Consider the following 11,535-nt stretch of genomic DNA (forward strand, 5'->3'; position numbering starts at 1 on the left):
TAAAAGTCTAAGTTCAAGCTCCCACCTTTGAAAAAAATTAAACCACATATTATAAATATTTTTTGAATTTCTGTAATAATGTTTTTAATGAAACATCTAAGAAAGTGTGGTTTCTTAGGTACATGACATAATTTCATAACTTTCATCTTACATCACCCCTGGAAATAGAAGTTTATTCTGAAAACAATACGTAGTGCATAGTAACCTAAATTTGCCACCAAATATGAAAACTATGAAAGGTATGTGATTTGACATTTCTCAGTGAGAATATATGTTGAGTGTTATAATAGCCTACACACTGCTGTAGGCACCTCTGACAGATTTGATATGCCAAAGACAGCTGGGTTTGAGGAAACAGTGGCTGTTTATCAAAGAACAACATTATCCCCAGTCTAAACTTGGGACCTGTTAACTTTCAGTAGCACATCAGACAATCCCTGTTCTTTTCCTTGGATTATAAATACTGCTTTCCATACCAGAGACTTAGGTTAACACAACTCATGCAATGGGAACAACAGAGATGACCTTTTGCACTAATCTTGTGTTGGAATAGATTTGTTTAGAAAAATGTTTAAAAGTAATTATAAGTGTAAAAGAATATATTGGAGTTTTCTTTCTGTATTTCAGCACAAAATAACTGGCAGCTTACTGGCATGGGGATCAGAAACATTTTTTTCTGTTCTTAAACTGTTTAATAAAATACTATCAAAATTTTTTTGCTTGCTTTAGTCTGGAGACATACATCTTTGTTTTAAAAGCTCAACTGTCCCTCTAAATTACACACCTGACTTTTGAATAAGAGCCTTCATTTTTTCTTTTCCTGAGGATGTGGATACGCAGCAACACACGAACATGCTCTGTTCACAAACATCAGAAGCAACTTTACTAATTTTCTTAAAGGGATCATCAGCAAGCTATTATTTAATTAGCCAGTACAGTTTCCTGTGTTTAAAAGTGGTGATATCCATAACACTGCCTAATTTTTAACTATTGTATCATATGTCTAGAGGGTCTGAAAAAGTTTAGAGGTCCTCTGTGAAAAAGGAAATGATGGGCAGGCAATAAGCAGAACCACTATAACATGCAGAAAAATACAGGATTTTAATGTGGCATATGTAATTCCCCATGTCTCCATTATGAGCTGGAAAACTCGATCATTTGCATTAGATGACTTTCTTTAGCAAGGGTGAAGGAGCAAGCCAGATGCTAACATTATCAAGCTAGAGACACTGGCCACCAGTGAGATCAGAAACTGTCTTGGCTATAACTTTTTCAGGACTTTGGGCTGGTCAGAAGGCAAAGTATTCAAACCAATCTGAAAACAGTTCTATTAGTGGTAATTCTGTAATGCAATCTGATAAAGTGTACTTATTAAGCAGTTTGTTCATTTCCCATTGATAACCTTATAATTGTTTTATTATTATACTTTTTAATATATAATTATATATATTTTTTATATTATTATATTTTTCCCATGATCTCAGCTTTCCCATTGTGCTCACCTGTTATATAGTGAGCCTATTCAAACTGTAATAAATCAGCAACATGCTTACCTAGTAATGTAGTATATATAATATATAATAAATATATGATGTGTGTTTGCTAGACACTTATTTTTGTGAAACTATGCCCTGTACAGAGAACTGGTGACTTTTGTAGCATTATATTGGCCACAAGCGCCACATTGGTCACATAATGTCAGGTAGCAAATGTGCAGCACATAAAGACTTCTCTCCCTTTGAACTGCACGAGACTCTTTGGGAACATTTTTGACTTTGTGATTGTAGTGCCAAATGGAATTTCCTTACTTTAATTAAGGAAGGTGTCATCATAACACATGCTTCTGGGTGGAAAATTTGGATGCTATACATTTCTCAGAGTCTTTGTTGGGGATTTTGTATTCCTTCATTGTTCTTGAGAAATGCAACCACTTTGTTTTACAGTGGCAGCTGTTACAATCCATGCGTGTGCTGGGACTGCATAGAGCATGGCTGGCAGGAGATTGCTCTGGGTATTCTGTCCCCTTGGCTTATAGTGAACTGACCTGGCCAGGAGCCAGTGGAACAAACCTTTCTAGTCCCACTGCTGCAAGGAAAGAATTAATAGTTATGGCATGTTCGTACAATCTTTGAATGCTGAACTCAATTCCATGTATATTTTCGCTCCGAAGTTTCACTCTGGTTTTATCTGTCTTTTTTTCAAAAGATTAGAGTGGTAAGGGATGGTAAAGAACATTATTGCTGCTGCTGGGATCACCTTTGTTTAGTACACTGAATTAAGATCTGAAACTCTTTAACATTTATCTTTTAGTCCAAAAATCTGATACCCTCTTGCAGTAGCATCATCAATCATCCAAGTAGGTTACTTATCTGGAGTTTATTGCTAGTTATAATTATAAGCACAGTGTTACAGCCACCAAATATGGACACTGTGTACGTTTTGTATCTTGTAGCAAGCTCCTAGGCCATTTTCACTTCCCTTAAAAAATTGATCATTTTGAGATGCAGAAAGTGACATCAGATTTTTTTTTGCCTTTAGCTCACACAGAGATTCACAGAAATTCGAGAATTAATCCCTTTATTTATCCATCAGTTCTCAGAATGAGCAACTGAGGCTCTGCAGATGTCTGTTACACCTTCCTAATTTATCATTCCTCCAGGTTATTTCTTTCATTTAGGCAGATAGAATCACAGAACCACAGAATAACTTAGGGTGGAAAAGACCTCTGGGAGCACTGAGTCCAGCCTTTAACTGAACACCACCATGTCAACTATACCATAACGATAAGTGCCACATCCAGTCATTTCTTGAACAATTCCAGGGAAAGTGACTCCACCACCTCCCTGAGCAACCCATTCCAATGCTTAACCACCCTTTCAGTGAAGAAATTCTTCCTGATGTCCAGCCTGAACCTCCCCTAGTGCTGTCGGAAGTTTAATTTATGCTATGATTCTCTAGTCAGATAGAAAGAAGCAATGGCAAAGTTTAATGAAGTCAACGTCCGTTGCTGTTCACAAAATCTGCTACAGTGGGGTAGGAGAAGAAATAATTTGATTTAACACAACTTATTAACTGTAAGTAGATTTTAGTGTACACAGATAGCGTGTATTTGCTTAGTGCCTAGAAACAGAAGTTAAACTGAAAGTTCTAATTATTAGCTTCTTATTTTCCCCTTTTATCTTACACATTGTCTTGAATTTACACATGTAACAGGATATAGTTTGCTACCATCTATATACTTTTGAATATAAACTTCCATACTTACATACATGCACACTGAAAGTGTTAGCAAGCAAGGAAACAAGCCTATAAATGTCAGAAGACTGACAGATGTGACTATGGGTTGCCCTGCACAGAATTTTTAAAAGTGCTATTACTTCCCAGAGCAGTCTTCTAGCTTAGTGTGTTCATAGGACAGTTCGTACAACATCTAACTGTTCTCAGTGAGCCTTAGGTGGAGGAATGCTTCTGAGGCTATTGCCAGCTATTTTGAATCCTCCTGGTGTCATGAGAAGCTGCACTCAGTGCTCAGCCAAATAGTGAATTCATCTCAGTTCACGTGCTCCATGCCTCAGTGCTGTCAGCAGCTAGCATCTTGCTGCACTTGGTACATCACAGAAGCATAGAATGGCTTGGATTGGAAGGGACCTTAAAGATCATCTAGTTCCAATCCCCCTGCCATGAGCAGGGATACCTTCCCCTAGACGAGGTTGCTCAAAGCCCTATCCAACCTGGCCTTGAATACTGCCAGGGGTGGGGCAGCCACAGCTTCTCTGATCAGGCTGTTCCAGTGTCTCACCACCCTCACAGTGAAAAATTTCTTCAGAATATCCAGTCTGAACTTATTCTCTTTCAGTTTAAAGCCATTGCCCTTTGTCTTCTGACTGCCCTTGCAAATCCAAGAAGGTGGACTTTTTTAAGTCTTGCATATCGTGCCATATCTAAAACTAGTCTGAGCATATCTGGAGAGGTGACATTTGTCTTGGATTCAGGTATCTTTGGCGCAAATCTCTTTACAAAACGTGCTCTTCTGAACACAGAAGAAATTGAATATTGAGAGACAATGTTCTGTCTTACAGCTCTCCTGTGTTCCCAGCTGCAACAGTAGCTGAAAAACTACTCTTTACCCTTTTCTTGGGTCCTTGTATCCATACTCCCTCAACTGAGCTGAAGCTCCTCATTTTCTGTATACTAGATTTTTTTCCATCTCAGCTGCCTTACATTCACCCTCCTTTCTTTTCTGCAATCTCCCTCCCAGGGAAAGACCAGTCAGAAACAGCATCATTTAGGAGCTTTCAAACCTGGCCAGGTGTATTCTCACCTCTGTTTTGGCAAGTGTAAGAGTTTCTTCACATCTTCTACAGCTTCCTGGAAAGCGATGGTTAAGTATGGTTCTAGTGATCTCTATGCCAGCTGTTTGTGCTCTGCTGTTTTGTTGTAAAATTTACAAGAGAGATGCACGAAAACTGGAACACTAAATGGTGACCAAAGAACACTCTTTAAATAATGCTGAAAGACATGCTCTGACTATATTGTTTTTTTCATTTGCTGTGGTCAATTAGCTCGAACTCAGCTGAAATTAATGGATCAAAGCTGTTATACAATTGTATGGGAATGGCTCATGCAGCCATTGCAAAGACTTTAATAGGCTGGAAGAGAAGATTTGGGAATGGTGCAGGTGGTAGCACACACATTGTACATGGACTCATTTGAAGTTCAGATTTTAAAGAAAGCTGAGGCTCGTAAGTACTTCTCTGATACACCATTAAATGTGCCCTGACCTGGTTCTTCTCTAAGCTTCTTGCTATGTTAAATTAAGCAAGTCAGGTATCCTGACTTACACTTGAAGTTATGGGTTGCATGTCGCAAACTCTGCTTTCCTTTTATAAGGGCACATTGATTGCTAAGCGGAAAATCTCCCATGGGATGCTGCAAGGGAACAAATTACTGGAGTCCACGTGACAGCTTTTAGCCCCAGGCGTGCTTGGCACTTCTCTTCAGCACTTGTAAATCAATAGGTTATATGACATGAATAATTTCAAGAAGATTGCAAGAAGAAAGATGAAGCACAGGATTTCATCCACCATGATACCATCATACTTCAAATATCCTGGAGCATGACATGGCTTTTATTTATGTCTGACTGGTCATCCACCCTTTGAACTTTTGGACATGCAGCCTTGTCTTGATCACCTGGATACTTCAATAAGCAAAACCCAATCATTTACTTTGGAGACTGGATCTAAGATCACAGGTCTCTCACATGTCTGTTCTGCAATTAATCTCATTAGCTGAAAAACAACTACAAGAAGATCATTACACTTCAGCCTTCTGGGAAAACACCAAGGATAGTAACATTACACTCAGAAGCTGGAGGACTCATTTCCATAGGGAATTCATAGGTCTTTGCCAATGGCAGCAAATCACAGAGGATATTTGAGTAATGACATCAGGCAACACCATCTGTGGAGTCAAGAGGCAACTCGGTGATAAAGTCAGAAGGAGGCAGGCTTGGCAAACTGCATCATGCCTATGCCAGCTTGTGCCAGTACACACGTCAAGCTTTTGCTTCATAGTGTGATAGCCAGGGACAGAGCTAATGAAAGGGGTGGTGAAAAGAGGACCTAGGGAAAGTTCATCTGCAGGATGGAATTTATGGTGCTATATGTTTTGTGGTTTAATTGCTGCTTTCAGTCCTTCCAATTTTATGTGCTCCGAAGGGAGCATTTGTTCCCTGTGGTTTTCAGTTTGATTTTAGTTTTTTTGGGTTGTTATTTGGTTTGGATTTTTGCTTGCTTGTTTTCCCAGAAGAAATAACTGCAAGGTTTCTGGCCACTGAGTTTAGAATATTGACCGTTAAGAAAATGAACCATTTCCAGATTAAGGGAGATCTATAAGCCATCAGTTTGGACCCATCACAGCACTACGGCCAAATCAGTCTTAGCATGCAGTGATGGCAAACCATGTTTATAAACTTGACCTTCTCTTTAATGCTCTGTTCACTTTGAGTTCTTGGCCTTATCCAAGTGCTGGGCTGAGATTATAGGCCCCCATACAGTCAGGAATTAATTTGCATCTGCAGAAAAGGAAGTCAGATCAGCTGATCTGTGAGATAGGTCAGCTGATTTGTCCAAAAAGAGTTGCAAGAAACTAACGGTTTTATTTTGATTTTGCATCAATCTGTTAAAATTCTTGAAATCTTTCTTTCAATATATATTAGTGAAAAGCCTCAGAAGGAGATGCAGGAGAAATGCATCTCAGTAGATGCTTCGACATCACTGCCGTTAAATGTCTTTCAGTGGTAAGGCATTTTCCTAGGACCACAGAAATGAGAGAATCCAGCTATGTCATCTAACTTTATCCCTGCCGAAACAACGTTGTACGACATTCGCTGTGGTAGCTATTGGGAACTTTTAAGACCACTTTATGGCACCAGTCCTTGTGTTTGCAGTGACACAGCCACTTAGAGGGGAAGGAAGAGGTTGTGCCACTACAGGCATACCAGGTAATCTGTTTAGTCCTTGCAGCTCTCTCACTTCCTGTGATTTTATGCCTATATCAAAGAGTATCATTAACCTCAGCTGTTTGTCCTCTCCCCCTCTGCCTAGGAAATGTTTGGACAATACTCTGAGGTACATGATGTGACTCTTTGGTAGGGTCCTATGCAGGACCAGGAGCTGGATGATCCTTCGGATCCCTTCCAACTCGGCATATTCTGTGATTCTGGGAAGTGTGCAATGAACTGTGTATCTTCTTTTGAAATGGATTGCTTATTTCCTCTTCTCACACACAGTGCAGATTAGTTAGTGCATGTTTAATGTTCACATGACAAAGTGTTTATGTGCAAAGCCCCCACCCCACAGCTTGCCTGCATAATAATGAATGCTAGCTCATAACATTTAATACAGAACTGCACTTACGGTTGCATAGTGTTTTAATTCAGCTCCCAGGAGTGTTCATCCTTTCATTTGGCAGGGCAGGCAAATTTTCTGCAGACTGGCACAGAAAGTGGGCACCCCAAATGGCCTGGCCTGATCAGGGTGTGCTGACTTGTGACCAGGCAGGGCTCTCACATAACTACAGATGAATCATTCAAGTAGAGGTTGGAGGATGCAACATTCCATTCTGGGGGCTTCTCTTTCCTGAACTGACCTCTCTTTCTGATTTGGTTCAGTGGAAGATTGTAGGAAGAGTTTGTTTTCTGCACTTGACCATTCCTTGACACTTGCAGAGCCACCTCCAAATTTTGGGGTAGCAGAGTGGTCAGAAATGTCACATTGTCATCTCTCAGATATGTCCCAACATTGCTTTCTACCAAAGCAGAGAAACTGGATAGCTGGTAGTCACATGATCAGTAGCTCAGTGTCTCTTCTACCAGCCTGCTCTGCCAGATACACTCCATGTGAAACCAAGGGGTTTCACTTGCAGACTTTGTCAGGAGGCCTCATCACCAACCTGCTGACCGAACCCCCAGAGACTCTGGGCAGCCTGAAGCCAGAGACTTCAGAGTTTCATGAAGATGTACTCCTTAAGTTCCTGTGCTTATGAGTATTGTTCTGGCCTCCTTTCACAAGTTTTCTAGTTTATTGTCTGAGGCTGATAATACCTCAAATACGTCAAGTATTACTTTTTCTTCTCCAATAGACACATCCCTTTCTTTACCTTTCCAAGGACACTCTCCTCAACTGTCTTTCTTTTTCCTTTTTCTACTCTTTGTAGTCCCAAAGCAGCAGTGAAAATAAGACTGCATCTTTGGAAGATATGTGTACATTTACTACAACATCTATATGACACCAGGTATTTTAACTAATCTGCAGGCAACTGATAAAAGAATTGTCCAAGCCACAAGGACTTGTTGGTGTATCTTGAGCTTCAAGGGACCACAGGGATCATTGTTAATGCTTTCTGTTCTGTGCAGAAGGGGGATAAATGGAGACTTGCAATATTTACGTGTTATTGGGTTACGTTTACAGTCTTGGAACTTCCCATTCTTCATTTGCAATGATAATGTTGTCTTTATTGCAGCCAATAAAATACAGCAGAAAAAAACCCAAAACCAAACCAATCTCTTCTCATGTTTATATTTATGCTAGTTATTCTTTGGCCAGAAACTTCATGGGGTGCATTTTCAAACACCAGAACATGGGAACACCCATAAAAATATGCAGGTATGCTTATGCATATGAAAAATACCACTTCTTTTTTAAAATTGTATCAGAATTCTTACAAGTTTATGCATATTAGGCCTGTGGGATGAAATAAACTTTCTTCTGGAAGGTCTAGCACAAACTCAGTATTTAGGCCTTGTTAAAGCCCTAGTTTGAGAGGTTAAATAGTATTAAATGTTGCAAGATCCTCACACCACATCTCTGGAAGGGGAGTGGGTAGAGTTCATTCACTGTGAAGTAATACTTGTGTTAATAGTTAGAGATAGGATGACCAGGAACCCATGCCTGGAAATCCTGTGATCTCGATGATTTCAGTGCCCTCTCTGGCATCCTGTGAAAAGTCTCACATGACAGCTTTGAAGGTGGCTGGATCCCTTGCTGGTCAGCTGCTCCTACCAGAAAATTCTTCTCCAGATATTCTCTGGATGGCAGAAATCCCCATCAAAACACTCACCAGAAGGGAAAGAGCAGCGGTGCTGTGAAAACAGCCTGGGGAGTGCCCCCATATCAGATAAGGCCATCAAAAACACTGCTAGTTCAGCAACAGCAAACCATTAAAATGTCACAGCATGGAGCTCAGCTTGAGCTGTTTTGTTCATTTCTGGGATAGGATTTGAAGCCTAAACTGGACCCCATGCTGCTGGGGGAAGATAACCACCAGTGCTTAGGGGAGTGAGCTGGAAGGTGCATCCATGAGGCAGAAACACGCACTGAGTGGCATCCTGGTCCTTTGGGGTTGATCAGTCAGGAATAAATGAATAAATGTCTTTATGCAAGGGACACCACTTTTATGAAAGGCGTCTGGTGTGCAGCTTAGGCAAAAATGCCATGGAGGTGAGGGCAGCACCTCCCCATGTGCCCCACAGGGCCAATGGATAACTTTGGAAAATGCCTGCACCTGGGCAGGGCTGTGCTGGCTGGTGACAGTGACTTCCTTGCTTTAAGTGTACAGATGCTGCAAGATCAATGTCCCCCAGGGAATGTGATGATTTTAGAGATGTTACTCAAGCTGTACTTGAAATACCTGCCCATGAGGCAGCTCTGTGAGCAATATGTCAGCAAGCCAGGGAGTTCACTCTGCTGATACAAGACTGTGCCTGAGGATGTATTTGAGATAGAAGTGGCCTGGGCGTAGCAAAAAGCCCTTCTTGGTGCCTTCTTCCTTAACTGCTTGCAATGTTGAGCTCTGCAGGAGCCTCCCGCGCACCACGTCCCAAACAGTAATTTCAAGCTACCTGGCCTAGGAGACTGGTAGGTTTCAAAAGGATGCCAGGATATGATCAATAAACTTTCAGGTGCTTGCAGGAAGGGCAAGGAAAGCAGTGCTGGGAACAGCTGTGGAGGAGGTTGCCAAAAGCACGAGGTGACCTCCGTCATGGCTATGGTTGGGTGTCCCTCCAGGCAGCAGAGAGATATTCGCAAAAACCCCGCAGGATTGTATCCCACAGTTCCAATTCCCTATATGGATTCTCCTTTTTTGTGTAAGTGAGCACCACTATCTTGTCCTCCTCTGCCCACATGCCATTACTGGTCAGTCAGGAGAAGTGACAAATCTCTCGGTGGCAGGAGGCAGGTGGCAGGAAGCAGTGTACTGAGGCCTCTAGGATGGGTTGTGGAGAAAGAGGTGATGGCTGGTTTCACCTACATTTTAGTCACTGGAGAAGAAGGACATTTTGCCCCCACTCTCCTGGGGACCAGGCAGAGAGTTCACAGAGGGTCTGTGAGCAGGGCTCAACTCCTGCTGCTGAGGCGAATCATCAAAGGTTCATCTTTTTTTCATTTTCTTCAACTGCCAGAAGTCACAAGCATGTGGTTCATGAGACAAGATGTCCATGTGCCACTGGAAGACTTTGCTCCTTTCGCTGTCAGCACCTGCCCAGCCCTCCTACGCTCTCTCCTGTCTTCTTTCAGTGAGCTGGTTTACAATGCTCCCATAGAAAGTCTTGTTGCATTCAGGGAATTGAACGGGCAAAAAGCAGAGAAAATTATTTACTGTTTTGCCCCTACTGGATTAGTTTCCTGGCCACTGTTTTCTGCATCAGCTTCCTGTAGGTTGACAGGAGCAGCAGGGAGAAGTGTGAGCACCTTGACCCCGCAGGTGACCCTTTGCCATCTCATTGCTGTCACTGCAGAGGGACAGCACAGCCTCTGTCACCCTTGGGGAACACATCTCAAGGCAGAGCATCTCACAGTTCCTCCTGGGTGAGGGAAAGCACTACAGCCTGCAGAGGCAGGGGCACCCCAAACCTGTGTGAGGGAGTGAAGAGAGAAGTGCTCTCCGCAGGTACACATGGCAGATATTTTCCCATTGCTGCTAATTATGGAGAGTCAGGAAATGGACTGTTCCCAGGGTATTTTTGACCATGAAGGCCTTCTCACTTGGCATTAACATAATCCCCACAGAGGCAGGGGTATCCTATATTCTGATGTGCAGAGGGTAATGTCTGGTGCCATTCTTTGCATTAGCCTTTTTAACTTGCTCAGCAGCTTGCCACAGACTCTGAAAATGGCAAGCATAAAAAGCCATGCCAATGGACATGTAAAATGAGTGGAATAAAAATGGACAAAGGTAAATTGTGTTTTTGAAATGTAGGGAGGTGTCAGATGTTGATCAAGATAACTTTAGTCTTTGATAGTGCTAACCAGTTTAGTGTCTCCCCTCATATATTAGCAAAACCTTTCTGTGTATAATGTCCCTTGTACTTGTAGTGACACATTGAAAAAAGCTCTCACTCTCAATTTAATGAAGACACATCTCACAGTGATTTTATATATTTCATAGTCAACACAAAAAAACCCCTCTCTCCCAGGGATAAAGATCTCCCAGCTTTTGGAAAGGTAGCATCAGTTTTCTCTTGGTTGCGGAGCTCATTTTTTTTTCCCTGTAATTGGATATTAACCTCTGACTCTGTGACAGATATCAGAGGCAACACTCTGGCACTATTCCGGCAGGTTGGTAGTTGAGGCTTCTGACTTCAGGTTTCAGTTTCCCAGGGAAGGACCTTGCCGGGGTATTTCCTCTTTGCTCAGAGGAGCAGGATCAGGAGTGTGCCTGGCTGTGTCAGGTGTCCCACTTCAGTGTGTTTCCTGGTACTACAGGTGTGCAGCTGCACAGGTCCAGATGACTGGGTGTGCTTGAAGTGAGATACGTTCACTTGGGTTCAAAAGCTCACTACACAAGAAGAGTTAATTGTGAAGAGTTGCACCACATGATAGAAATAAACAATTCCAGTCTCTTTTAAAATAAGAAATAATCTTAAATATGTAGACCCATAAATTCATCTGCAGCTTATTAAATAGTTGCTTTCCAGGCCACATTTAACGGAACAGGAACTGCTTACATCACATCCACATCAGATCCAAAGGA

The sequence above is a fragment of the Empidonax traillii genome, unplaced genomic scaffold, assembly GCF_003031625.1.
Source record: "Empidonax traillii isolate 1590-97213 ecotype Southwest subspecies unplaced genomic scaffold, ASM303162v1 scaffold169:size887049, whole genome shotgun sequence".
Classification (NCBI taxonomy): domain Eukaryota; kingdom Metazoa; phylum Chordata; class Aves; order Passeriformes; family Tyrannidae; genus Empidonax; species Empidonax traillii.